General features: G+C 41.5%; 1 protein-coding gene across 1 annotated transcript in view; it reads right to left on the reverse strand.

The window, feature by feature from the left end:
• Positions 1-27762, reverse strand: part of UBR5 (ubiquitin protein ligase E3 component n-recognin 5) — a 3965620-nt gene that overhangs the window by 2902064 nt on the left and 1035794 nt on the right. The gene's annotated exons all lie outside the window — the stretch shown is intronic.

Consider the following 27762-nt stretch of genomic DNA (forward strand, 5'->3'; position numbering starts at 1 on the left):
TATCGCCTCCATAGGTACTGTGCGTGGCCACACAAAGACATGCTGCTCTGCAAAATCCTTAATGTCCCGACTCATTTTCTTCTTCTTACTATTCAATAAATTCACCTCATAGCGGCCACCCGGTCGGAAAGGTCCTGCACATAAATTTCTGTTGCCTCCTCCCCCAAAACAGCAGTCAAACGTCTCTGAAGGTTCATTGCATTTACTTTACATTCCTCCTCTACTGGACGAAAAAAGTCTATAAGTAGCTGTAGATATGCCCGACTGGCATTTAAATTAATCTGCTGCCAACTCTGCAATAAGGCCGGATACTGATTTCCATAGGTGGGCATGTTTAGAATCCGCAGCCCTCTAGGTATGATTCTCTTAGTCAGGCAAGCCTCCATATGATACCTCTGTGTTTGGAGGCGTTTGAATTTATAAAGTTCATTATCCATTTCCCTCTTCAACGATCTAATGAGGGCCTCATCTTCCACCCCCATCTCGGCAGTAGTTACTGAATTCACTCCATCAAATGCAGCTAGGGGATTAACCCCATCTTCCATTAAACCATGTAGACGAATGCCGGAGGGACATGAACGACCAATATCGATGGATTCCGTCTCCACACCAGCCATACCCCGTAGATGTTGTAAAATCCTCCCTTCAAAAATAAAAATAAAAGAAAAACCACCCAGAAAGCACAAAGGTTCCAAAAATGCAGTGGCTACGAAGCAACAAGTGCAAAGCTGTCCTTAATTGTATATATTACATATACAATCAATACGGCTATTGTTACAAGCCTTTTTAAACAAGCCTTTATACCACAGGTTTATCTGTCGGCAAAGTCAATTCCGCCAAACTGGATTCAAAATGGTAAGAGTACGAGTATAAAAAATGTTACAGGTATACAAACTCCACCTGGTAATCCAACATAGGAACGACACTGCTGCGGTAGACTAAAACAATCCAATTTTATTTGTAAGCGCTTTTTCACGGCAACCAAAAGAGCCACTTCATCAGACCTATATATATATATATATATATATATATATATGTGTGTGACTCATGGCACTTAGTATTTAATGATGCTCAAACTATAAAAGTAATAGGTACGAAACCCAATTTTATTTTTAAAATGGGAAACAATATCAAGAAAATGGTGGAATACAAGAAAGAAGTAAAGACGGACAGAAAAAAATGTGACAAATAGAAGTTTTAAAATGTGGTACATGTAACCAATGTAAATACATGTCTGATGAACTTACAATTAATTTAAACAATGAATTAAAAAGTTGTGTTTATAGTAAATTAGGAAATTGTAATAGTAAACTGGAAATTTATTTAAGCATATGTCAAAAATGCTCCAGTTTTTACATTGGTAAGACTGAGAGACATTTTAGAAAAAGAATTTACGACCATATCTATAGTATTAAAACAAAAGACATGAATAATGCATTATATAAGCACATTTTTTTATGAAGGAGAGGACCATTATTTTAAATTTATCATCTTAGAAACACTAAAATCCAACCCCAAGGGAGGAGATACTAAAAGTCTGTTAAGCTATAGAGAAGTATGGTGGCAAATTTATTTAGATGCCACGACCCCCCCAGGTTTAAATGACCATATTTCGATTAAACCCCTATTATATCCTATAACTAATAATAAATTTTAGTTTTAATACTTAAATTATTCCGTATCACAGCCCCCATATAAAGTGTAGATATTATATAGATTTTACATTGATTTTTATATTCATCATTCAATAGATTTTAAACATTTTTTAACATTGACAAAATCTACTAGCATTATTATACTTCACATTTTTATAAATGTAATATTTCATATTTTTATTCAATTATTGTATATTGATACATGTACTGCATCGATGCAGAAATATTTTTCTTATAATTCATTTTTTCATTTTTTCTTCATAAATGTAGTTATCATTGTCAATGAAGTTTTATATGATGTCTTTATAGAATAGTAGATAGACGTTAACCTAGAATAGTATTTCTATGTATGTATTCATAGGAAGTAACATGATCACGTTGTCAATATTATATTATTTTTAGTATATTTCATTCATGAAGTATTATGTATTGTACCAGTGGCAGCTGTAGAGTTGAAAGTTTTAGACTACTTGTATTTTATATTTCTTCATCTTTATTTGCATCATTAACGTTACGTATAGTGTAGGAAACACAGTTGTCTCACTTTAAATATTCGAATATGTGTTGGCACCAAAAAAGGCATTTAAGGGCTTGAGTTTAATTGTTTTGTGAGTTCTGAGAAAGCCCTGTGATGTGGGGTGAAAGCGCTTAACTCTGTTCATTCTCTGTTCATTTTCTTTCGTATTTTTACAATAAAAAAAGTGATTTATTTTATTTTATTTTGGTCGTTTGTTCGTTTGGCTACAGCATCGGTTCACAGTGTTACAAAATTGGGCACTCATAGGTGTATTCGCAGTAATTTTTTACGGAGTTACTTCAGTTTGTGGATAACAGTAGATTTAGGTAGAATATAAACCACATGCCATCAAAATTCTCCTCCTCAGCCAATAATTTAATTACCACAAATCGACACTTATTGACTTTTCTGCTTCTTTTGGCACCACTGGAGCCCTTCTTGCAATCGGTATTGCTCCCTTTTTCCTTTGACCCAGACACATTGCTGAATGTCCCTCCTGAAATAATTTTTTGTCATATTTAACTGCTCGCCCAAATGTGTCTCTCACAACACTGCCATTTGCATTCTACATTTTTTAATAAAATTCAATCATTTTTGCTTATCCCTGCAAGGCCCCATAAATTCCATGTTAACCTTGACATAGTAGCCATTACGATAAAAAGAAAATAAAGTACAGTTTTGTACCTACCATAAATGCAGATGTTCGAGTGTAGACACTGCTGCAGTCATTACACTTTGGTTATCCTGCCATCAGGCGGTTCCCCAGCCGGCCTGAGTTCCAAAGTCTTGGTCCGGCGTCGGTTGCTGTCGCCTCCTCCCTGACATCAGTGCGACAGGAGTATATAAGATGCAGCCGATGCCATTTTCTTCAGTTTTTCTTGCCCCAGATATCAGGTGCCCCCAGATCGGTAGGCAATTCAAATTGCTAATAAAACATACATAAGAAATGCAAATAACATACTTTCAGCTACCAGCAACTACTCCTCATAGGTAGTAAAAGGTAGAGGAACTAGGTACATACTAGCCAGTAAGAGAAGGAGGCAGAGTAACCTGGACTGCAGCAGTGTCTACACTCGAACATCTACATTTATGGTAGGTACAAAACTGTACTACGTTCATTGTGTGACACTGCTGCAGTCATTACATTTGGGTAGAATCCCAAAGCTGAGGTAGGGTGGTTGGTTCTACAAGGCATTAGGGGTGGCTATAAGGCCCTGCAGCACTGCAGAGGCAAAGACAGCTCTGGATTTAGAGTATAGAGGCAAATGGTAATGCTTGGTGAAGGTATGCACAGAACTCCATGTTGCTGCTTCCAAAATATCCTTGGTAGGTACTCCTCTGCGGTAGGCAGTTGAAGTGGCTGTTGCCCTGGTGGAGTGAGATCTAATGCTGGTAGGCACAGGTTTTCCATGGTGCATATAGCAGAAACGCATGCAATGTCCTATCCATTTGGAAATAGTCTGTTTTGAAATAGCTTTTCCCTGTGCTGCTGCAGCATATGCTACCAATAATTGCTCAGATTTTCTGAAAGCTTTGGTTTTGTCCAAGTAGAAGCGTAACTGCCTGTGAATGTCCAATGAATGCAGTAGTCTTTCCCCTTTATTCTGTGGTTTTGGATAAAAAGTAGGCAAGTGAATGGTTTGGTTTAGAGACTCACTTGAAACCACCTTAGGCATAAATGTAGGGTTAAGTTCTTAAGGACACCCTGTCCTGGTGGAAAATGAGGAAAGGTTCCACTGTCATTAGTGCCTGCAATTCTGAAACTCTTCTTGTAGAAGTTATTGCCAGGAGCAGAACAGTTTTCCAAGAAATGTATTTTAATTCTGCCGTGCTAGCTAGTTCAAAAGGAGGTAAAGTTAATTTTTCCAAAACAAAGTTGAGGTCCCAAGTTGGAGTAGGTGTTCTATGGGGCGGTCTTATGTTTTTAGCCCCTCTGAGGTACTGTTTTAGCAAAGGATTAGAGAAAATTGGTGGATCCGTGTTGTAATGTGCAGAGATGGCAGAGGCGTGGATCTTGATGGATAAAAATAAGAGGCCTTTGCCCAGCATCTCAATCAAATATTGTAGTATCTGAGGAATATTTGGCACAAGAGGATCAAGGCTGTGAGCCTGGTTCCAGGCACAGAATCTCTTCCATTTATCTGAGTAGGCTTTCCAGGTACTAGGCCTTCTGGCCTCCAGAATGACATCCATAACTGCTTTGGAGAGAGGCATTGCTTGCATGGCAAGGGAATCTTCCATGCAGCTAGGTTTAGTGTCTTTAGCTGGCTGTGGAGTAACTGATTGTTGTGCTGAGACAGCAGATGTGGTATTTGAGGCAAAATCCAGGCTGGTCCTTGTGCTAAGTTTTTTAAGATTGGGTACCAGTGCTGGCGTGGCCAGTCTGGTGCAATCAGGATCATTTTTGGCTCTTCTTGCCTGGCTTTTAGGAGTACCTTTGGGAGAAGAGGCAGTGGTGGAAAAGCATATACTTGTAGGTTTGTCCAGCTGAATGAGAGAGCATCCACTTTCCATGCTTGCGGATGGTAACTCCTTGTGGAGAATTTCTTTAGCTGGCAATTCATTGGGGAGGCAAACAGATCTATGTCCGGGCTCCACCATTTCTTTATCATTCTGAATATTTGAGGATTCAATTCCCATTTGTGGGATCCATGATATTTCTGCTTAAGTCGTCTGCCAGTGTGTTTTTCTCTCCTGGCAGGAATTGTGCCTGTAGATGAACTTGATAGTTTATAGCTATGTCCCACAAGGTCATGGCTTGTCTGCAGAGGGGTAGGAGTGAGTGCTCCCTTGCTTGTTTATGTACCACATAACTGTGGTGTTGTCTGTCTTTAGTAGTACTTGTCCTGGATGCAACAGGTCCTTGAAAGCTAATAAGGGCATTTTGTACAGCTAGCATCTCTTTTTGATTGATGTGAAGATGCCTTTGTTCTGCGGGCCACTTGCCCTGAATACATTTTCCTGCCATGTGTGCTCCCCAGGTGTAATCCGATGCATCTGCTGTCAGTGTTTGCCTGGCTGTGGGTTGAGTGAAAGGCTGTCCCTTGTTGAGGTGACAAGTTTGAGCCCACCATCGAAACTCTTGTTGAAGGCAAGGTAATAGTGGTATAACTGTTTCCAAACTTTGACAGTGTTGAGACCATACATTCTTTAGGTACCACTGTAGTTTCCTCATATGCAGTGTGGCATATGGAATTAGTAGTATGCAAGATGCCATGAAGCCCAAGGCCTGCAGAATTTTTCTTGCAGGGAGTTGGGTCTTCGTTGCCATCAATTGAAAGTGTTGTGTCAGTTGTCTTTGCTTGTCTGGCGTGAGAAAAGCCATCTGGGCCGTTGTATTCAAGCTGGCACCCAGGAATATTATCTCTTGTGAGGGCACTAGTTTTGATTTCTTTTCATTTACTGTGTACCCCAGGCAACTTAACTTTTTTACAAACGCCAGATGCTGTAGAACAATATCTTTGCTCTCTGCTTGAATCAAGAAGTCGTCTAGGTATGGGTAAATTTGAATTCCTTTCTGTCTGCAAAATGCAATTACTGGTGCCAGGCACTTTGTGAAGACCCTGGGCGCAGTAGATAATCCAAAGGGCAGTGCAGAGAATTGATAGTGCATTGGACCAGCTAAGAACCCGAGGTATCTTCTGCAGTTTTGTCTGATAGGGACATGCAGGTATGCCTCCTCGAGGTCCAGAGTCACGAGCCAAGCTTGCTTGCCCAGCATGGGAAGAAGCTGCTGTAATGTCAACATTTTGAATTTCGGAACATCGAGGTAAGTGTTTAGTGAAGAAAGACCCAGTATGGGCCTCCAGGCTTTGTCTTTTCTGGGAACCAGAAAGAGTCTTGCGTAAAATCCTTGCCCTTGTTCCTGTTGTGGTACCTTTTGAACAGCTCCCATGTTCATGAGTGTCATTATTTGTTTTTGGGCCTCTGCCCTTTGATTTAGTGGCAGATTTGGCATACCTTTTAATCTTGGCAGAGTGTGAAAGTAGAACCTGTAACCTTTTGAAATAATATTGAGAACCCATTTGTCTTGGGTGATCATATGCAAATTGTGATAAAAAAGTGCCAGTTTTCCTCCCAAAGGGGCTGCCAAGAGTGAGTTGTTTGGCAGCTGGAGTGGGAAGACATTGGGGCTGTTGTTTATATGGTTGGTGCCTGTCTTCCCCTTCTTTCTGGCCTGATGCACCCCACTGTCAAGGCCTGTAAGGACCTTGTGGTTGACTTCTACCTCTTGGCCATCTGTATCTGCCCCTTTGAGGTCTGTCATTAACTAGAAAGGACCAATTCTTTGTTGGCCAGTTTCTACTAAATCGAGGAGGCTGAACCTGTAAGAAATCCTTCACTGTTTGCATAGATTTTGCCTTATCCTCCATTTTCTTTAATACCTCTTCTGCCTTAGCTCCAAATAAAACATCCTGCTGTAAAGGTGCAGCCAGTAATTTAGCTTTAACATGATCTAGTAACGTATGTTCTTTTAACCATGCATGTCTTCTAATGACAGAGCCTGTAACTGCTGCTCTGCATGAGGCCTCTAAAGAATCAAAACCACATTGCAAAGTATGCTTTCCCACTTGTTCAGCAGCATGCTATAAATCCTGCATTTCTTTGAAATTAGGAGGATCTGTATCTGGAAGCATTCTTTGTTTCAACTGAGACATCAAAAATTGCTGATATTTTAGCATGTGAAACTGGCAATTTAAGGCTCTCATTGCTAAAGTTGCAGACTTATATACTTTCTTTCCCCATCTGTCTAGTGCTCTGGAATCTCTGTCAGAGGGAACTGGGTTCTTTGCTGATGAGGCCTTAACCCCTTTGGGTCCCTGAGAAATAGTTTCGGGATCAGCAACAGGGCTTTTATACAGAAATTTGTGTGAGTCAGGGACTCTGTAATATCTGTCCGGTTTAAGTGGAGCTGGAGGTAAGGAATCAGGATTTAAGTTGGATTCAGTGTACACATCATCCACAATATCTAGCACTGGCGGAATAGCCAGGGGTCTGTGTTGAGGTAATAATAGGAAGTCTCTGAGCCTTTTTTTGGATTCTGAGTAATCCTGGCCTTCCCAATGGAAATGCTCCCTCATGGTATGCAAGGTTTCCCCAAAGGAGTAGTCCTCAGGGGAGAGGCTGATGGAATAGATTCCTCAGCATCATAATCCTCATAAGGGGGTAAAGAGTATCCCAGGTCTGAGGATGAATCTGAGAAAATGGACCCCTGGTCGGATGAATCAATCTGCATCCTGTCTAGGCCTTTTATAAGGTGGGGAATGGGAACCCCTGATCAGAGTGATTAGGTCTTCGGCCATTTTGAGCATTTGTTTCTTAGGCATGGAGGCCTGTCCTGGAGAATGCTGTACTTGTTTCTTAGTTTTTAAAGGGGGCTTTGACTTAGAAGAGGGTTTAATGCTTAGCTGAGTAGGTCTGAAGACACCCTCTGAAGCTGCGGGTAAGCTCAGGTACTCCGGATCCCTCTGCAGGATCGGTTTCGGTCTGTTGAAAAGCTAGCGCGTCCGAAGGTCCAGCCGTCTCCACATGGGGCTGGGGGGCGGCCTGTAGTTCTGCAGAAGCCGTTGTCAGGGGCTGCGAAGGCGCCTCACTGAAAACCGGAGAACCGGTGACTGGCCTAAAAGAGGCTTTTTCATCAGTTTTGGGCGTCGGATGCCTGTCCTTGTCTTTGCTCTTTTTATGAATACCAGTCGTCGGAAGTTCCGATGGCATGGTATAATTAAATTTTCTGCCAAAGTAATGTCGGGCAAAATTAAACCTAGCACAAAACCGACAACCAGTAACGTCGTGGTCTGGGCCTAGGCATGGGATACAATAAGAATGGAAATCCTTATGAGGTATTTGCTTCCCACAAGAAATACAGTTATTAAATTTTACTGACATCAGTCTGAGGCAAGAAAAAGTTTCCCCAACGGGGTACGTAGCTTTGTAGAAGACTTCGGTTCTGGATTCGGAATGAAAATCTCAGGAGTAGGCCGACCGACACTTGCTAACTGCTTTTGCTTCGGGCACCACACGGCCAGAAAGACTGAAGAAAATGGCGTCGGCTGCATCTTAAATACCCCTGTCGCACTGATGTCAGGGAGGAGGCGGCAGCAACCGACGCCAGACCAAGACATTGGAACTCAGGTTGGCTGGGGAACCGCCTGACGGCAAGATAACCCAAGTGTAATGACTGCAGCAGTGTCACATGATTAACATCTTCCAAATACTATATATGATGGTTCTTTTGAATGGATGCTCTCAACCTGCAGTTTACAACGATGTCTACCAGGGCAATTTTGTATGTAGTTGCTTCTTGTCATCTCTGAACACATGCTACATTTTCCCAGTTGTAATTTATTTATTTGCTTCAGGAAAAAGTAAAGAAAAAAATTCTAAGTAAATTTTAATCCCCCAAACCCATTTTAACTCACTGCAAACACACAAAACAGCTGCCAACATCCAAGGCTGCACTCACAGGCATTATCTACTCTTAACTTAAGAGTCAGCCATACTAAAACACAAATTAGAGTTGGTACTCCCACTTACACTGATTGCCATATGCCGATTGTTCTAACTGCCCCCTCAGATGTAAGAAAACGTACATATTTTCACTGAAACGCAAGTTATGAATGCCAAGATTTCTCTTGTCCAGACACTGCTACAATAGGACTGGTGTCTTTCATCCTCTGACACCCTCTAATAATGGGAATAAATTCCTAAAAACTTGAGCTCATCCCTACCCTTAACTCCCCACTCCTGCTGCCCTCCACAGATTTGATATTGCCCTCATTAGACCCCTAAAAATGCACATATGGCAATTATATACAAAAACTACATACATCAGATGTTGTTGTCTTTCGGCTTTTCCCAGTTAGGGGTCGCCACAGTGGAACTCCGGTCTGCTAATGATTGGCAGTAGATTTTTACGTGCCGAGTTGCCAGCCCTGACGCACAACATTCAACGAAGGTAAGCCCATTCACGCATGTCTCCACACAGAAAATGCTCTAGCTGAGAATCGAACAGGACAACGTCTTACTGTGAGGCGACAATGCTACCGCAGCACCACCACCACTACATACATCAGATATGGTAGGGTAAATAAGATCTCCAATTCAAACCCTCACAGACCCCTCATATGTACGTGACTGGAGAAGAAGGGTGGGTTGTTCAGTATCTTAACAGAGAAATCTAACATTCTGCAAAGTACATGAACTACATATTTATCAGATCCCACATGGATGCTGAAACAACAGGACAGATTCCCCAGCTAACCAGGATGGCCTAACCCAGTAAAACTGTAACAATGGTCACACCAAATGATACTGTCTTCCTAGAAACAGAGTCAAGATTGTAATGTTTAGCAAAGGTTTGCAGAAAAGTAAAATGGCCGCTGGCTTGTTGCAGTAACCTCATCAAGTGGAAGGTTTGGGGGGGGGGGGGAAGAGGACGACGTAGCTTGAGTCACGACTGAGTGAGTGTGCTAGGTGGAGTAGGAAGTCTTTTACAAGCTGAAGTGAAACAAAAGGAAATAATCTGAAATCCATTTTGCCAATGTAACTAATTTTTTTATCAAGTCTAGGAGCTGAAAAAAGTACAGTTGTGTACACTTACCATAAATATAGATGTTCGAGTGTATTCACTGTTGCAGTCATTCCATTGGGGTAATCTGCTGGCAGGTTGCTCTCAGTCGGCCTTATTAACAATGTCTTGGGTCCTGCTTCGGTTACTGTCCCTTCTTCCATGACGTCAGGTTGTCAGGGGTATAAAACATGCAACAGACGCCATTACATCAGTTTTTCTTGCCCCAGATGTCAGGTGCCCACCAAAAGGGAGCAAATAAGATTAAAAAAACACAAAAAATATATACCTCCAATCCCAAAAGCAAACACACCAAAAGGGCTATTAAGCATAGTGAAAAAGTAGAGGTATAACCAGAAAAAAAAAAGGGGCTGGAGGGAGGGTAACCAGGACTGCAACAGTGAATACACTCGAACATCTACATTTATGGTAAGTGTACACAACTGTACTATGTTCTTCGTGTTTCACTGCTACAGTCATTACATTTGGGTAGATTCCCAAAGCTATGGTTGGGTGGAGGGAATTATACAGCATTGGGACCAGCTATAAGGCCCTGCACGACAGCAGTGGAAAAGCCAGCTCTGGAATTAGAGAAAAGTGGTATATGGTAATGTTTGGTGAACGTATGAACTGAGCTCCAGGTAGCAGCTTCTAGAACGTCCCTGGTAGGAACACCTCTGAGAAAGGCTGTAGAAGTAGATGCAGCCCTGGTGGAATGGGACCTGATCCCCTGGGGGATAGTTTTTCCACGGTGCATATAGCAGAAATGAATACAATGGCTTATCCATTTGGAAATGGTTTGCTTTGAAATAGCCTTTCCCTCTGCCCCTGCAGCAAATGCCACCAGCAGTTCAGATTTTCTTTGAGATTCTGTCCTGTTTAAGTAAAATCTAAGTTGTCTGTATACATCCAATGAATGCAGAATCTACTCTCTCTTGTTCTGTGGACTGGGAAAGAAAGTTGGTAAAATGAATGGTCTGATTAAGAGCCACACGGGATACCACCTTAGGCATGAAGGATGGATTGGTCCTGAGAGATACCCTATCCGCATGAAAAATAATGAAAGGCTCCACTGCCATAAGAGCCTGTAATTCGGAAATCCTTCTAGCTGAAGTGACTGCTAAAAGGAAAGCCATTTTCCAGGAGAGAAATTTTAAATCTGCAGTAGCAGCTGGCTCGAAAGGAGGGAGAGTGAGCTTTTCCAATACAAAATTGAGGTCCCAGGCAGGGGTTGCAGCTCTCCTGGGTGGTCTTAAGTTTTTGGCCTCTCTGACATGCTGCTTTAGCAGAGGATAAGGGAAGAGGGGAGGTTCTGTGTTGTAATGAGCTGAAATGGCTAAGGCATGGATTTTTATGGAAGAAAAGGACAGGCCCTTTTGAAGCATCTCAGTTAAGTATTGTAAAATCTGAGGAATGTTGGGCACTACTGTGCTGATCCCTTGAGACTGGTTCCAGGCACAGAATCTTTTCCATTTGTCAGCATAAGATTTTCTAGTACTAGGCCTTCTCGCCTCCAAAATGACATCCATCACAGGTTTGCTGAGGGATGCTAAGGGTGAAATTAAGTGATTAGCCACACTGCAAGATTCAAAGTTTGGAGCTGCGTGTTCAGAATTTGGTTGTTCTGCTGAGACAGTAAGTAAGGTGTCAGAGGCAGGTGCCACTGTGGAAGGTGTGACACATTGCGCAGGAGTGGGTACCAGTGCTGGCAAGGCCAGTCTGGAGCAATCAAAAGCATTTTTGGTTTGTCCTGTTTGACTTTTAGTAGGACTTTGGAGAGCAGAGGCAGAAGAGGAAAAGCACAGACTGATAGGGTTTTCCAGCTGAATGACAGAGCATCCACTTTCCATTCTTTTTTGTGATGAGTTCTTGTGCAAAATTTGTCCAACCGATAGTTGCGGGGTGAGGCAAAAAGATCTATGTCTGGGCTCCCCCATTTGCGTGTCAACATGCTGAAAATCTGTGTTTCCAGTTTCCATTCGTGTGGGTCCATGTGATTTCTGCTTAGTTCGTCTGCCAGAGTATTCAGCTTTCCTGGCAGGAATTGAGCTTGTAGTTGTACTTGGATAGGTCAAGGCAGTGTTCCACAATGCCACGGCTAGTCTGCAAAGGGGGTAGGGAGTGTGTACCCCCTGCTAGTTTATGTACCACATAACCGTGGTGTCATCTGTCTATCATTAATTGTCCTGGATGAAGGTAGTCTTTGAAGGCTCAAGGTTCGCTTAAAAGTTCCAAATGAGAGAAGGAGACCAATAGCAAGTAGAAAATACAAAAGTTTAATCCAGTAACGCCTTGTACACTCAAAGTGCGTTTTCAAACACCTTCTTCAGAAAGTCAAACAACTTAATCAATTAAAATACATCCTTGTACATGTTTTAACTAAAAATGTTAATTGTATGATTGAACAATTAATACGTCATTGTGTGAATAATGTTATAATATCCAAAATGTTTAAAACCATTTTATATAATGACTAGTTAATTAAAAACTTTTAGTTATGTACTCACCATAACTTCAGATGTTTGGGATCCATCTCGCCTACATTCTGACTGATGGGTTCGGAGCCGATCCCTCGGCTCCGACTCGGCACGCTTATGCCAAAGAGCGAAGTCTCTTATTGGCTGAGCTTACTATATCCCAGGATGCACCACTACCAATCCCCCAGATCTAGTTTGTCCGCATACATGCATACATGCACGCACTGTTTATATAACATCGTCAGAAGAAACAAGATAAAACAGTAGAACTCAAAACCGCTCAATCTCTTCTGATCTCCAAGGCCGGGGAAGGAGGGTAGTATTAGGAATGTAGGAGATGGATCCCAAACATCTGAAGTTATGGTGAGTACATAACTAAAAGATGTTATGTGATCCTATCTCGCCTACATTCTGACTGATGGGACAGCCCCCTAGCACCTGAATCCTGGGTGGCTCACTGGAAAACACTCCTGAGTACCGTGGAACCAAATGATGCTCGCCCTTTAGATGCCACATCCAATTTATAGTGGGAAATGAAAGTGTGCGGATTGGACCAAGTAGCCGCAGCACAAATCTCAGAAATAGCGAGCTTGGAATGAAAAGCTATAGAAGTAGCCATAGCTCTGGTAGAGTGAGCTTTGACAGATGTTGTAAGTTGCTTATTTGAAGAGGAATAAGCCTGAGTTATACAATCTCTAATCCATTTGGAGATAGTAGCTTTTGTGATGGTTTTACCCAATTTATTGTCCGAGAAGGACACAAACAACTGGTCTGAATTACGAATTTGCTGAGTCCTGTCTAGATAGAAGCGCAATTGTCTGTGAACATCCAATTTATGGAGAGTGTATTCTGCTTCATTGGAGAATTTTGGGAAGAAAACTGGTAGCTCTAGAGATTGTTGGAGACAAAGATTAGAACAGACCTTTGGGACAAAAGATGGGTTAGGCCTAAGTGATACTCTATCCTTGTGAAAAATCAAGTACGGTGGTTTGATAGATAGGACTTGAAGCTCTGAAACTCTTCTTGCAGAGGTAATTGCAACTAAGAAGGCAGTTTTCCAAGACAGATATTTTAACTCACATGTAGCAGCCGGTTCGAAAGGGGAAGATGTTAATGCACGAAGCACCAAATCAAGATCCCACGGAGGTGCAGGATGAAAAACTGGGGGTCTTAACAGCCCCGCACCTTTAATGAAAGTTTTGCATAATCTGCTGCTCATCAACGGTGGATCCATGGATTCGTGAAATTTAGAGATAGCTGCCAGTTGGACTTTAATAGTAGAGACTGAAGATCTTTGATTAAACAAGGATGTTGAAAATTTCAAAACCTCTGGAATCGGGGCAGTGATAGGGTCTAAGCCCCTGAGTTGAGCCCAGATAGCAAACCTCTTCCACTTATTGAGGTACAATTTCTTAGTGGTGGGTTTGTGGGCCGAAGATAAAATGTGAATAACTTCCGGGTCTAAGGTGTGATTTCTGACTAAAGTCGGAAGTGGAGGAGCCAAGCTGTCAACTTCAAAGTGTGAAGGGACTGGTGTTGTCGTCCCGACTGATGAATTAGCAGATCCGGAGTTAGATCTAAAACCCAAGGATCGTCCACCGCATGTTTCTTCAGGTAGGGAAACCATACCCGACAAGGCCAGTGCGGAGCAATTAGTATCATTGTGGACCCCAATTGAGAAGCTTTCTGAATGACTTTGGAGAGAAGTGGAATCGGAGGAAAGGCATAAAGCAGCCCTGTTGGCCAAGGTTGTGCTAGAGCATCCATAGCTGCTTCCCCCTGATGTGGAGTCAAGGAGAAGAACCTTTTGCACTTTGTGTTTTGTGGTGTTGCAAACAGGTCGCAGCACGGCGTCCCCCATCTCCTGAAAACCTGAGCTGCTACTGTTTCGTTCAGGGACCACTCGTGAGGAGAGAGAATTGTCCTGCTTAATCTGTCTGCCAATATATTTGATTTGCCCGGAATGTGGGTCGCTACCAAGAAACGGCTGGTAGCTACAGCCCATTCCCACACCCTCATGGCCTCTCTGCAAAGGGGGTAAGATCTGGTCCCTCCTTGTTTGTTTAGATACCAGACCACCGACATGTTGTCTGTGTGGATAGCGATAATGCCCTGAGGGAGAAACTTGTGGAGGGCCTGTAGGGACAGAAGTACAGCCCTCATCTCCAATACATTGATGTGGAGAAAGGTTTCGCCTGGAAGACAGGAACCCTGAACTAACCTGCCCAGACAATGCCCCCCCCCACCCTGTCTGGGAGGCATCCGTCGTCAGGGTGACCACCGGAGGGGGGATAACAAAAGGACTTCCCTGATTCAGATTGGACGGCTGAAGCCACCAGCGAAGGTCCCGTTTGCACGTTTCTGTAATCATAATGGGGTGATTGAGGGGAAGATCCTGAAAGGACCATTGAGTCGATAATAGCCACTGAAGAATCCTCATGTGCAATCTTGCCAGAGGAACTAGGAGAACCGTGGCAGACATCGAACCTAAAAGTTGCAGGACCATCCTGGCTGGGGCCTTGGATCTTGAAAGCAGGGCTTGAACTTGGTCTTGTAAAGTTTGAATCCTTTCGGTAGGAAGAAAAACGCGCATCAATTTTGAGTCTATCTCTGCTCCTATGAACCTTATGCGCTGAGAGGGCAGCAAGACAGACTTTGACCAATTGAATGTAATTCCCAGGGTAGCACCCAGGGAAATGGTGGCTTTGAGGTTGTCCATTAGTAGATGACTGGTGGTGGCAGTCAGGAACTAGTCGTCCAGATAGGGAAACACTTGGAATCCAAGACTCCTCAGGTGAGCAGTTACTACTGCCAAACACTTGGTGAACACCCTGGGGGCTGTGGTGAGACCAAAGGGCAGTGCACAAAATTGGAAATGACTGTCTCCCAGGCTGAAGCGCAGGTACTTCCTGGACGCCCGATGTATCGGTATGTGATAATAGGCGTCCTTGAGATCTATGGAGCACATCCAAACATCCTTCTCCAACAATGGGAGAATGGATTGTAACGTGACCATTCGGAATTTGGATTTCATGACGGATTGGTTTAGTCTGCTGAGATCCAATATTGGTCTCAGGTCCCCTGTCTTTTTTGGCACTAAAAAGAACCTTGAGTAATTTCCGGATCCGATCTGGTCTGTGGGGACCGGTTGGATGACTCCTTTTTCTAGCAGTTTTAAAGCTTCTGCGGCTGCAATATCCCTTTGACTGGGTGGTGGGTCCGGGATTTTTTTGGACGGTGGGGGTGAGTGTGTGAAGGGAATGGTGTAACCTCCGGCAATAATCCGAAGCACCCATCTGTCCTGAGTGATAGACTCCCAGGCTTTTAGGTGCTTGGCAAAATGGCACCCGACTGGCTCCGGAGCAGCACAGCCGGGCAATCCCTCATGAAGTGTGGGAGGCTGAAGAGCCACGAAAGGACTCGCGGTCTCCAGAATTGCGGGACCTCTGCTGCCTCTGGGACGGCCTCCCAGAAAAATTTCCCGCCCTCTGCCTCTGGAAGGGGAATCTTCCTGCTGTTGAGGGAAAAACTTACGTGATTTGCGGAACCACATCTTCCCTCCTCCTTTAGCCTTGGGATAAGGCCGAAAGGGAGTGGAATAACGTGCACCCACGGCAGAAAAAGTTTTTCCCTCTTGCTCACAGCGGTAAGAGTGTCTTTAACCTTAGGTCCAAACAAAGAGGACCCATCAAAGGGAGCGTCGTGAAGGAAGACTTGAAGGCCTCCGCAAAATGACACAACGGAGCCAGGCTTGTCTCCGAGAGCCACGCCTGTGCCTGCCGCTCTACCGCCTTCGGCCGCATATGAAATGAGCCTCATGGACGAGTTAGAAATTGAAGTAAGGATAGCCAACTGAGAGCTAACCGACTGGGCTAGCTGCTCAGGTAGGTTACCCGAGAGGGAATCTGACAGCTCCTTGACCAGATCCCTCTGAAGCCTGGTAAAATGTGCCAAATAATTCAGGGACCTTAAAGTAAAGGCCGCTGAAGTCAGGGTGCGCTTCCCGTACAGGTCCATGCTCCTAGACTCCTTATTAGGTGGATGGACGGACGTTGAAGCCTCTGCCACGTCCTGTTGTGTAGCAGATGCCACCACCATGGCATCTACAGCCACGCCTTTGGTCAGGAACTCCTTCTCGGGTGGGGCAGACAAAAATTTGTTAGGACGAGAAGGCACTGGTTCCACGGTATCTGGATGTTCCCACGCCCTCCGACAAACCAAATCCAGGAGCTCGAAGGGCGGAGACACCCAGGAGGCGGAGGGCTGAGCCCCAAAGGCCTTGAGAAGCACTGACTCATCAGCAGAGGGGGGTTTGGATATCCAGCCGCCTCGTTGTTTGAGGATCTCTAAAATGTCTGCAAACGAGACATCATCCGAGGACGACTTCGGGGACCCCTCCGCATCATCAAGATCAGTGTCCGATGTAATAGACTCGGGAGTCCACGTGCTTCCTCTTGCACGATCTCTTCCTTGGGGGCTCCTCTGAAGACAACTCAAGAACCCTCAGGAGGAGGGAACCCCAATGGGGTAACCTCAGGCCCAGGGGCTCCGCTGCCTAAGGACAGGGAACTGCCAAAGACCCAGTCTCCACGCCCAGGGAAGGTGCCGGTAAAGCCGGAGAGATGGCAAGAAGACTTGGCCAAGGCACTCCTCATAGCTCTGAAAGCCGGACCCCAGAATCCTGGGAGTGTCCGGTCCCCGAGCCATGATAGCAGACGGAAGTCCCACAGCCGCACCGAGAGGAGGCTCGGAACCGACAGCATAGGTCCCAAACATCACCCCGGGTCCAGCCGAAGAAGTCCGTGTACCAAACTCGGACCAAGGCCGGGTTGGAGTAAGGGTCGGAGCCGACCCTAAGACCTCCACCGCTCCAACAGCACCTGCTCCGACGGAGCCAAGCGGTCCGAGGAGGACTGCCAATGACATGGGCATGGGTCGCCGGCTCAAGCCAACTGGGTCGGAGCCGAAACAAATTTTTGAAAGACTGGGGACTGGAACAGTCTTTGGAGCACCCTGTCTATGTCCGAATCTGACATCCTCGATGACCTAGAGGATACTGAACGGGTTCGAGATGGCCTCTCCAACGGCCCCAAGGGGCTAGGGGACCGCCCGAGGCGACTCTATGACTATCGGCGCCAAGGAATACCCAAACTAGTTTCCATCGGTGCCGAGGAGGGCTTCGCCGAGGAGGAAGTGTCTGAGCAGATAACCTTCATCGGCTCCGATACCAGTGGAGCCGACGAAGGTGACCCGCCTCTCGATGCCCCAGCCATCGGCTCCGAAGCCAGAGGAGTCGAGACAGGTGGCATCGAGGCAGACCGTTCCGCCCTCGGCCCAAGTCCTTGGAGCCGAAGGAGAAACCTGCCTATGTCTTTTGGCGGTCGGATCCGACGGACTGGTCGGAGCCGACGCCCTTTTCTTTTTAGCAGGAGAAGGAGAGGATGCTAAAGCTTCTTCAAAGGAGGGTTTTATAAGGCCTTTTAATATGAGTTTATTTTTCCTCTCTTGGAGGACCCTCGAGGAAAAAGCGTGACACACGCTGCAGGACTCCTGCAAATGTTTTGCACCCAAACAATAAACACAGAGAGAGTGGTCATCTGTTATAGACATTTTAAAGTTGCACTTGGTGCACTTTTTAAAGCCTGAAGGCCTAGGAACCTGAGACATTCCGGTAAATTATACAGTGAACTAGCCAAACACAGTACAGACACTGTAATTATGACAGAAAACGAAATTCTCTGCTTTGTCCTTCTTTTTAAAGAAAAAGAAACTATCAGCAGTATAAAGGATCCGAGATCCCTAAACAGAACAGAAGTCACCTAACAATTAAAAAGACCGGGAAAGGCCTTTCCACACAAGAGGTACTCCTGGTCAATCAACACTCACAACACAAGAATTTACCAAGTAAATTTCACCAAACGCACTCTAAACACAAGATAGCTGTTAAAACAGCTTTTAGTTGAAGAATAAAGAAATTCCTGACAGAAAGTTAGTGAAAATAATCACTACTTAGCTCAGCCAGCTCGAGACCACGTCTTCACTTGTTAGCGGCAAACGAGATCTGGGGGATTGGTAGTGGTGCATCCTGGGATATAGTAAGCTCAGCCAATAAGAGACTTCGCTCTTTGGCATAAGCGTGCCGAGTCGGAGCCGAGGGATCGGCTCCGAACCCATCAGTCAGAATGTAGGCGAGATAGGATCACATAACATCAATATTTGAACATGTTAAAAAATATATATTCATTAACAAGAACTTATTTTATTCAAAATTTTAACCTAAAACTCAAGCTACAAATGAATTTGTGTTGGTGAGTGTTTATAATGGGTAAAATATTTAATACAACACATTACTGCCATCTATTGGAATCAAAATGTATATACAAGAAATTACAATTTAGCAGCCCTCAACTTTAACACTGGAACCAGTGAAAGCATGTCATTCAAACCTGGTTCCCTGGTTGTTTCCAGAATTATTTGCCAGAATAATTCCCTGTACTCTAATTTAGTTTCCCACATGCCACCCCTGATTTCTTTTGGAACAACCTCTAATACAAAATAATAAAAAAGTATTCTTTACAAACTTGGGAATGACGGAACAAGGCATTATTTACATTTTGCCTTTTTATCTCGTAATAGTGTTCATATATTCTGGATTTTAACTTCCTCTCTGTTTTCCCAACATAAAAAGAGTTACAGGAGCGGCATGTGGCTAGGTAAACTACTCCCTGGGTATTGCAATTTGAACAATTATCACTGGAAATACATCTATTCCTACTCGGAATTATAATGCTAAAACTGTTTTGAATATATTGACATTGAGAACAAGAGCCACATTTAAATGTACCCAATCTCCGGGATACGTTGTTGGCTTTAATGTTTCCCCCAAATTCAAACAAATTTTTAAAATTCAAATCCTTTCTGTATATAAATTTCAAGGTTTTTTTACGTATATGTTCCAGGTCAGAAATTTGCTTAAATCTGTCCCATTCCTTGCTGATCACTTGTTTAAGCAATGCAGAGTCACCAGTATAGTCCATAACATAAGCCTGCGTAAAATCATTGACCTCATTAACAACACCACCCCTATTACTGTTGGTGGAAAATTCTGGCACATCCTGACCTAAACTTGGGGCAAATCTCTGTTTCCTACCCTCCAGGACAATTAAGTACATTTCATCTATAATATATTCCGGATAACCCCTTTCTTTAAACATATTCATTACATATTGGCTATCCTTATAAAACTCCAAATCATCAGAAGTCATCCGACTAGTCCTAATTAATTGCCCCTTAAGTATGTTTTTCTTCTGAGCAAAAGGATGCCCACTAGTAAAATGAAGGTAGGAATTTGAAAAGGTAGGCTTCCTATATATTTTAGAAGAGAAATGGCCATTGTCCTTAATCAGGGAAACATCCAGGTAAATACACTCATCTCTATTTAAATTAAATATAAAATCTAGAAATTCAGTGGTACCTTTGATATATGTCAAAAATTCAAAGAACCTTTCCTCTGTATCGGTCCAAAAAATGACAATATCGTCCAAGAACCGTTTCTAAAGGACCCAACAGTGTTTAAAATCACTATGATTAATAAAAACTTTTTCCCACCACGAAAGTATAATATTTGCATATGTAGGTGAACATTTGGCCCCCATGGCCACCCCCTTTTCTTGCTTGTAAAATTCTCCTTGAAAATACATATAATTATTTTTGAGAATAACTTCCATGAGTAATAGGCAAATTCTGAATTCATCTGTCGAAAAATTACCATTTTCCCTCACACTTTCTTCAAGCCACAAAAGGCCAATATCATGTGGTATTGATCCAAATAAATCAATAATATCCAGAGTAATAAAAATAATATCATTAGAAAAAAGATTAGTCTTCACTTGTCTGAGGAAATCCCAAGAATCCATTAACACTGACACCCTTGTTACATAATCTTTTTAGTTTTACGTCAACATATTTGGCTAGGGAAGTAGTAATAGAACCTTCAGATGAGACAATAAGACGTAATGGGGGGTCTTTGGAATCCTTGTGAACTTTCAGAATACCAAATATGGAGGGCACCCTAGGATTTTTATTTATCAAGAAATTATATGTATCCACATCAATAGAATTTTCTAACAATAAGTCGTTAAGTATTAGATTTATCTTAGCTTTGGAAATATTGACTTCATTAATTGAAGCTTTAGAATACTTTGAAGTATCCTGTAAGGTTTCCTTCATCTTTGACTCATAAGTTATGGCATCCATTAAAACAGTACCTCCCCCTTTATCTGGTTGCATAATTCTAATGTTCTTGTTGTTCTTCAAGGAATACAATAAGTTGCTCTCATTCCTGGAAAGGTTAGAAAAAACCTTATGTGTGTTGATAGTTTTTCTAATTTCACATTCCATCACTTTCTCTAAGTTTTTTAACTGTGGGTGGAGTGGAGGGTTATAAACACTTTTTTTCCTAAGTAGGGAGGGTGTGTGAATATTGGGACTAGAATCATGAAACAAAAGTCCCAAATTCTGTTTTCTTAGAAACAATTTTAAATCTACAATTGCCCTAGGGATACTAGCCTTCCTCAAAGGAATGTATTTAAAACCCTTTGTAAAAAGCTGAAAGTATCTTGGGAAATGTCCAACGAACTATAGTTAAAGATTTTGTATTGGTTAAATTCGAAGATGTTACCACACTGTTTTATTTGAGTATCTGTCAGGTTTATCTCCTGTAATTCCTTCTGTAATAGTTGTGAGGGTAATTGTACTGAACAGGACTCCGGTTGCGAATCCGGTTGGATCTGCGAAGAGGGGGAATTTGTTCTAAAGGGATGTCACCAAGAAAACCTTCCTCATTGTCATTTTCTATCACTGTTTCCATATCCTGGCCTATATCGAGGTTATCATTATCTTGTCCAACAAACTCATCTCTGTAAGCTTTAAATGGTCTGGGTTTGGGGTATGCAATCCCTAATCTATATTCCTTTATGTCTCTCTCCAGTTTATTAGCTTTCCTTTTCATATTATTCATACAGTCCTTTTCAATATGTGAAAAAATATTATAATAAAAATTTTTCTCAGATTCCATAGTAAACATCAAATCATTAATAATGTTGACATTGATTGAATTCATTTTAGAAACAGGGGATGCCCTAATTCTGTCATTTTCTGCTATAATGGCTTTAACCATATCCAAACCACATCTATTGAAAATTTCTATCCATTCCTTGTGAAAAACAGAACCTAATTCAACTCTATTGGGATATTTACAAACACATAATCCCTTTGGTACTATACCCTTGTCTAAACATTCTTGTAAAAAAGCAGTATCACAACCCAATCTTTTGTATTTATCTAAATAAAAATACAGTGTATCAAGATTTTCTCTATAAGTTTTAACACCTGATTCAGCGTTGTAAGAATCAGGGGCCACAGGATTTAAAGTAAATTGTTTATCCAAAAAACTGTTAAGGTCAATAACTTTGGACTGATTTGAAAAGTCACCTTGTACTCGTGGTATACGCTGTTCGCGTTGCATGCGTTGTTCCTTGGGAGCCCCAGGCATTCCAATTTGTCTTTCTCCCTTGTCCTCAGAATTAGAATGCAATAGTTGCGGAAAATCGCTGAAATCAATGTCCTGTTGTTGGGAAGTTGACGGACCGGCTTCAGCGTCATTAATCCGTTGTATAGAACCAGGAAGTAACTGCCCCGGTTGTGAGCGGTTGCTCACTGCTGGTAATGCTCGTTGTTGTGAAGTTGACGGACCGGCTTCCACGTCATTAATCCATTGTGTAGAACCAGGAAGTAACTGCCCCGGTTGTGAGCGGTTGCTCACTGCTGGTAATGCTCGACCTGCTACTAGGGAGACAATGGAAACACACGCTGGTGTCAAAAGTTCCACTAGCTGGGAAAGTTGGCCAATTACTTTCCTAAGCTCGCCCTTTTCGTTGTAGATTGAATCATTGCTGGTCTCCACTCCTGAAACCTCGGCCATCTCGTAACTGAACCAAAACCAAACACAAGGAGATGTAAGCGAACAAAGCTTGACCAAAAAAAACTCAAGGTTCGCTTAAAAGTTCCAAATGAGAGAAGGAGACCAATAGCAAGTAGAAAATACAAAAGTTTAATCCAGTAACGCCTTGTACACTCAAAGTGCGTTTTCGAACACCTTCTTCAGAAAGTCAAACAACTTAATCAATTAAAATACATCCTTATATATGTTTTAACTAAAAATGTTAATTGTATGATTGAACAATTAATACGTCATTGTGTGAATAATGTTATAATATCCAAAATGTTTAAAACCATTTTATATAATGACTAGTTAATTAAAAACAATATTTGAACATGTTAAAAAATATATATTCATTAATAAGAACTTATTTTATTCAAAATTTTAACCTAAAATTCAAGCTATATATGAATTTGTGTTGGTGAGTGTTTATAATGGGTAAAATATTTAATATAACACATTACTGCCATCTATTGGAATCAAAATGTATATACAAGAAATTACAATTTAGCAGCCCTCAACTTTAACACTGGAACCAGTGAAAGCATGTCATTCAAACCTGGTTTCCTGGTTGTTTCCAGAATTATTTGCCAGAATAATTCCCTGTACTCTAATTTAGTTTCCCACATGCCACCCCGGATTTCTTTTGGAACAACCTCTAATACAAAAAAATAAAAAAAGTATTCTTTACAAACTTGGGAATGACGGAACAAGGCATTATTTACATTTTGCCTTTTTATCTCGTAATAGTGTTCATATATTCTGGATTTTAACTTCCTCTCTGTTTTCCCAACCTAAAAAGAGTTACAGGAGCGGCATGTGGCTAGGTAAACTACTCCCTGGGTATTGCAATTTGAAAAATTATCACTGGAAATACATCTATTCCTACTCGGAATTATAATGCTAAAACTGTTTTGAATATACTGACATTGAGAACAAGAGCCACATTTAAATGCACCCAATCTCCGGGATACGTTGTTGGCTTTAATGTTTCCCCCAAATTCAAACAAATTTTTAAAATTAAAATCCTTTCTGTATATAAATTTCAAGGTTTTTTTACGTATATGTTCCAGGTCAGAAATTTGCTTAAATCTGTCCCATTCCTTGCTGATCACTTGTTTAAGCAATGCAGAGTCACCAGTATAATCCATAACATAAGCCTGCGTAAAATCATTGACCTCATTAACAACACCACCCCTATTACTGTTGGTGGAAAATTCTGGCACATCCTGACCTAAAATTGGGGAAAATCTCTGCTTCCTACCCTCCAGGACAATTAGGTACATTTCATCTATAATATATTCCGGATAACCCCTTTCTTTAAACATATTCATTACATATTGGCTATCCTTATAAAACTCCAAATCATCAGAAGTCATCCGACTAGTCCTAATTAATTGCCCCTTAAGTATGTTTTTCTTCTGAGCAAAAGGATGCCCACTAGTAAAATGAAGGTAGGAATTTGAGAAGGTAGGCTTCCTATATATTTTAGAAGAGAAATGGCCATTGTCCTTAATCAGGGAAACATCCAGGTAAATACACTCATCTCTATTTAAATTAAATGTAAAATCTAGAAATTCAGTGGTACCTTTGATATATGTCAAAAATTCAAAGAACCTTTCCTCTGTATCGGTCCAAAAAATGACAATATCGTCCAAGAACCGTTTGTAAAGGACCCAACAGTGTTTAAAATCACTATGATTAATAAAAACTTTTTCCCACCACGAAAGTATAATATTTGCATATGTAGGTGAACATTTGGCCCCCATGGCCACCCCCTTTTCTTGCTTGTAAAATTCACCTTGAAAAAATACATATAATTATTTTTGAGAATAACTTCCATGAGTAATAGGCAAATTCTGAATTCATCTGTCGAAAAATTACCATTTTCCCTCATACTTTCTTCAAGCCACAAAAGGCCAATATCATGTGGTATTGATCCAAATAAATCAATAATATCCAGAGTAATAAAAATAATATCATTAGAAAAAAGATTAGTCTTCACTTGTCTGAGGAAATCCCAAGAATCCATTAACACTGACACCCTTGTTACATAATCTTTTTAGTTTTACGACAACATATTTGGCTAGGGAAGTAGTAATAGAACCTTCAGATGAGACAATAAGACGTAATGGGGGGTCTTTGGAATCCTTGTGAACTTTCGGAATACCAAATACGGAGGGCACCCTAGGATTTTTATTTATCAAGAAATTATATGTATCCACATCAATAGAATTTTCTAACAATAAGTCGTTAAGTATTAGATTTATCTTAGCTTTGGAAATATTGACTTCATTAATTGAAGCTTTAGAATACTTCGAAGTATCCTGTAAGGTTTCCTTCATCTTTGATTCATAACTTATGGCATCCATTAAAACAGTACCTCCCCCTTTATCTGGTTGCATAATTCTAATGTTCTTGTTGTTCTTCAAGGAATACAATAAGTTGCTCTCATTCCTGGAAAGGTTAGAAAAAACCTTATGTGTGTTGATAGTTTTTCTAATTTCACATTCCATCACTTTCTCTAAGTTTTTTAACTGTGGGTGGAGTGGAGGGTTATAAACACTTTTTTTCCTAAGTAGGGAGGGTGTGTGAATATTGGGACTAGAATCATGAAACAAAAGTCCCAAATTCTGTTTTCTTAGAAACAATTTTAAATCTACAATTGCCCTAGGGATACTAGCCTTTTTCAAAGGAATGTATTTAAAACCCTTTGTAAAACCCTTTAAATATGTTTAAAGAAAGGGGTTATCCGGAATATATTATAGATGAAATGTACCTAATTGTCCTGGAGGGTAGGAAGCAGAGAGTTGCCCCAATTTTAGGTCAGGATGTGCCAGAATTTTCCACCAACAGTAATAGGGGTGGTGTTGTTAATGAGGTCAATGATTTTACGCAGGCTTATGTTATGGACTATACTGGTGACTCTGCATTGCTTAAACAAGTGATCAGCAAGGAATGGGACAGATTTAAGCAAATTTCTGACCTGGAACATATACGTAAAAAAACCTTGAAATTTATATACAGAAAGGATTTGAATTTTAAAAATTTGTTTGAATTTGGGGGAAACATTAAAGCCAACAACGCATCCCGGAGATTGGGTACATTTAAATGTGGCTTTTGTTCTCAATGTCAATATATTCAAAACAGTTTTAGCATTATAATTCCGAGTAGGAATAGATGTATTTCCAGTGATAATTTTTCAAATTGCAATACCCAGGGAGTAGTTTACCTAGCCACATGCCGCTCCTGTAACTCTTTTTATGTTGGGAAAACAGAGAGGAAGTTAAAATCCAGAATATATGAACACTATTACGAGATAAAAAGGCAAAATGTAAATAATGCCTTGCTCCGTCATTCCCAAGTTTGTAAAGAATACTTTTTTCATTTTTTTGTATTAGAGGTTGTTCCAAAAGAAATCAGGGGTGGCACGTGGGAAACTAAATTAGAGTACAGGGAATTATTCTGGCAAATAATTCTGGAAACAACCAGGGAACTAGGTTTGAATGACATGCTTTCACTGGTTCCAGTGTTAAAGTTGAGGGCTGCTAAATTGTAATTTCTTGTATATACATTTTGATTCCAATAGATGGCAGTAACGTGCTGTATTAAATATTTTACCCATTATAAACACTCACCAACACAAATTCATTTGTAGCTTGAGTTTTAGGTTAAAATTTTGAATAAAATAAGTTCTTATTAATGAATATATATTTTTTAACATGTTCAAATATTGTTTTTAATTAACTAGTCATTATATAAAATGGTTTTAAACATTTTGGATACTATAACATTATTCACACAATGACGTATTAATTGTTCAATCATACAATTAACATTTTTAGTTAAAACATATATAAGGATGTATTTTAATTGATTAAGTTGTTTGACTTTCTGAAGAAGGTGTTCGAAAACGCACTTTGAGTGTACAAGGCGTTACTGGATTAAACACTTGTATTTTCTACTTGCTATTGGTCTCCTTCTCTCATTTGGAACTTTTAAGCGAACCTTGAGTTTTTTTTGGTCAAGCCTTGTTCGCTTACATCTCCTTGTGTTTAGTCTTTGAAGGCTGTCAAGTGCATTCTGCACGGTTAACACTTCTTTTTGATTGATATGAAGGTGCATTTGATTTGGGCTCCATTTGCCCCGAATGCACTTCCCTGCCAGATGTGCCCCCCAAGCATAGTCTGATGCGTCTGTAGTTAGGGTTTGGGTGGCATGGGGTGGTGTGAATGACAGTCCCTTGTTTTGGTGGCAGGCCTCTGCCCACCATAGGAACTCTAGTTGCAGGCAAGGAATGATAGGAATCATTGCTGCCAGGCTGTGACAATGCTGACTCCATAGGCTTTTTAAGTACCACTGAAGTTTCATCATATGCAGTCTTGCATATGGAATTAGAAGACTGCAGAAGGCCATGAACCCCAAGGCTTGCAGTATTTGCCTTGCAGAAAGTAGGGTTTTTGTGGCCATCTGTTTGAAGTAAGGAACCAAATGAATTTGCTTCTCTGGCGTAAGGAAAGCCATCTGGGCAGTTGTATTCAAGCTTGCACCCAGGCATGTAATTTTTTTGAGAGGGTACCAGTTGTGATTTCTTTTCGTTTATAGTGTACCCTAGACAAGTTAGAACCCTTTTTACAAATGCCAGATGGTTTAGAAGAATGTCCTTGTTTTCTGCCTGAATTAGACAATCGTCCAGGTATGGATATATGTGAATGTTCCTTTGCCTGCAAAATGCAATTACTGGAGCCAGGCAATTTGGGAAGACCCTGGGCGCAGTAGATAAGACAAAGGGCAGTGCAGAGAACTGGTAATGCAAGTAGCCTGCTGTGAAGTGGAGGTATCTTCTGCAAGATTCCCTTAAGGTATGTAAAGTTTCCACAAAAGAAAAATCCTCAGGGGGAGAAGCAGAAGGAATGGAATCTTCTGCATCAGAGTCCTCATAAGTAGGTATAGGTGTCTAAATTAGAAGAGTCAGAAGAAAGAATCCTGTTCAGAAGATTTATAATCAATGTCTTGCCTAGGCCTCTTAGAAGAGTATCAGAGTAGTTAAATCTTCAGCCATTTTGATAATTTTTTTAGGCATGGGGCCTGCACATGCGGCCCAGGCATTGTTTTTTTAGGCATAGGTCTGGATTTTGGCCTTAGTTTTGAAGATGGCGTCGGTCTAATATACAAATCTGTAGGTTTGAAAATACCCTCAGAAGCCGGTGCCTGTACAGCGGCTCTAGACCCATTCAAGGTACAGACATCCGCAGGTTCCATAATTGAAGCATCTCGCAGCATACCAGACTCCGAATGGGTCTCAGTAGAGGCCTGCGAATCAGAAGTAGCGGGTATCAGGGGCTGCGAAATCACCTCACTGAGTACCAGCGAACTGGCGACTGGCTTACGGCCTGTCTTTCTTTGCATTTTTTAGGTATTCCGGTAGTCTGATTGCTAACCAATGGCATTTCTGGATAAAGCGTGAGCCAAAATATTTAGAAGCAAAAATGTACAGACGTTTGATAGTGCGTTGATTAAATAAAGCACAAAACTAACAGCAAGGT

The sequence above is a fragment of the Protopterus annectens genome, chromosome 3.part0, assembly GCF_019279795.1.
Source record: "Protopterus annectens isolate FY-2018-M chromosome 3.part0, PAN1.0, whole genome shotgun sequence".
NCBI lineage: Eukaryota > Metazoa > Chordata > Ceratodontiformes > Protopteridae > Protopterus > Protopterus annectens.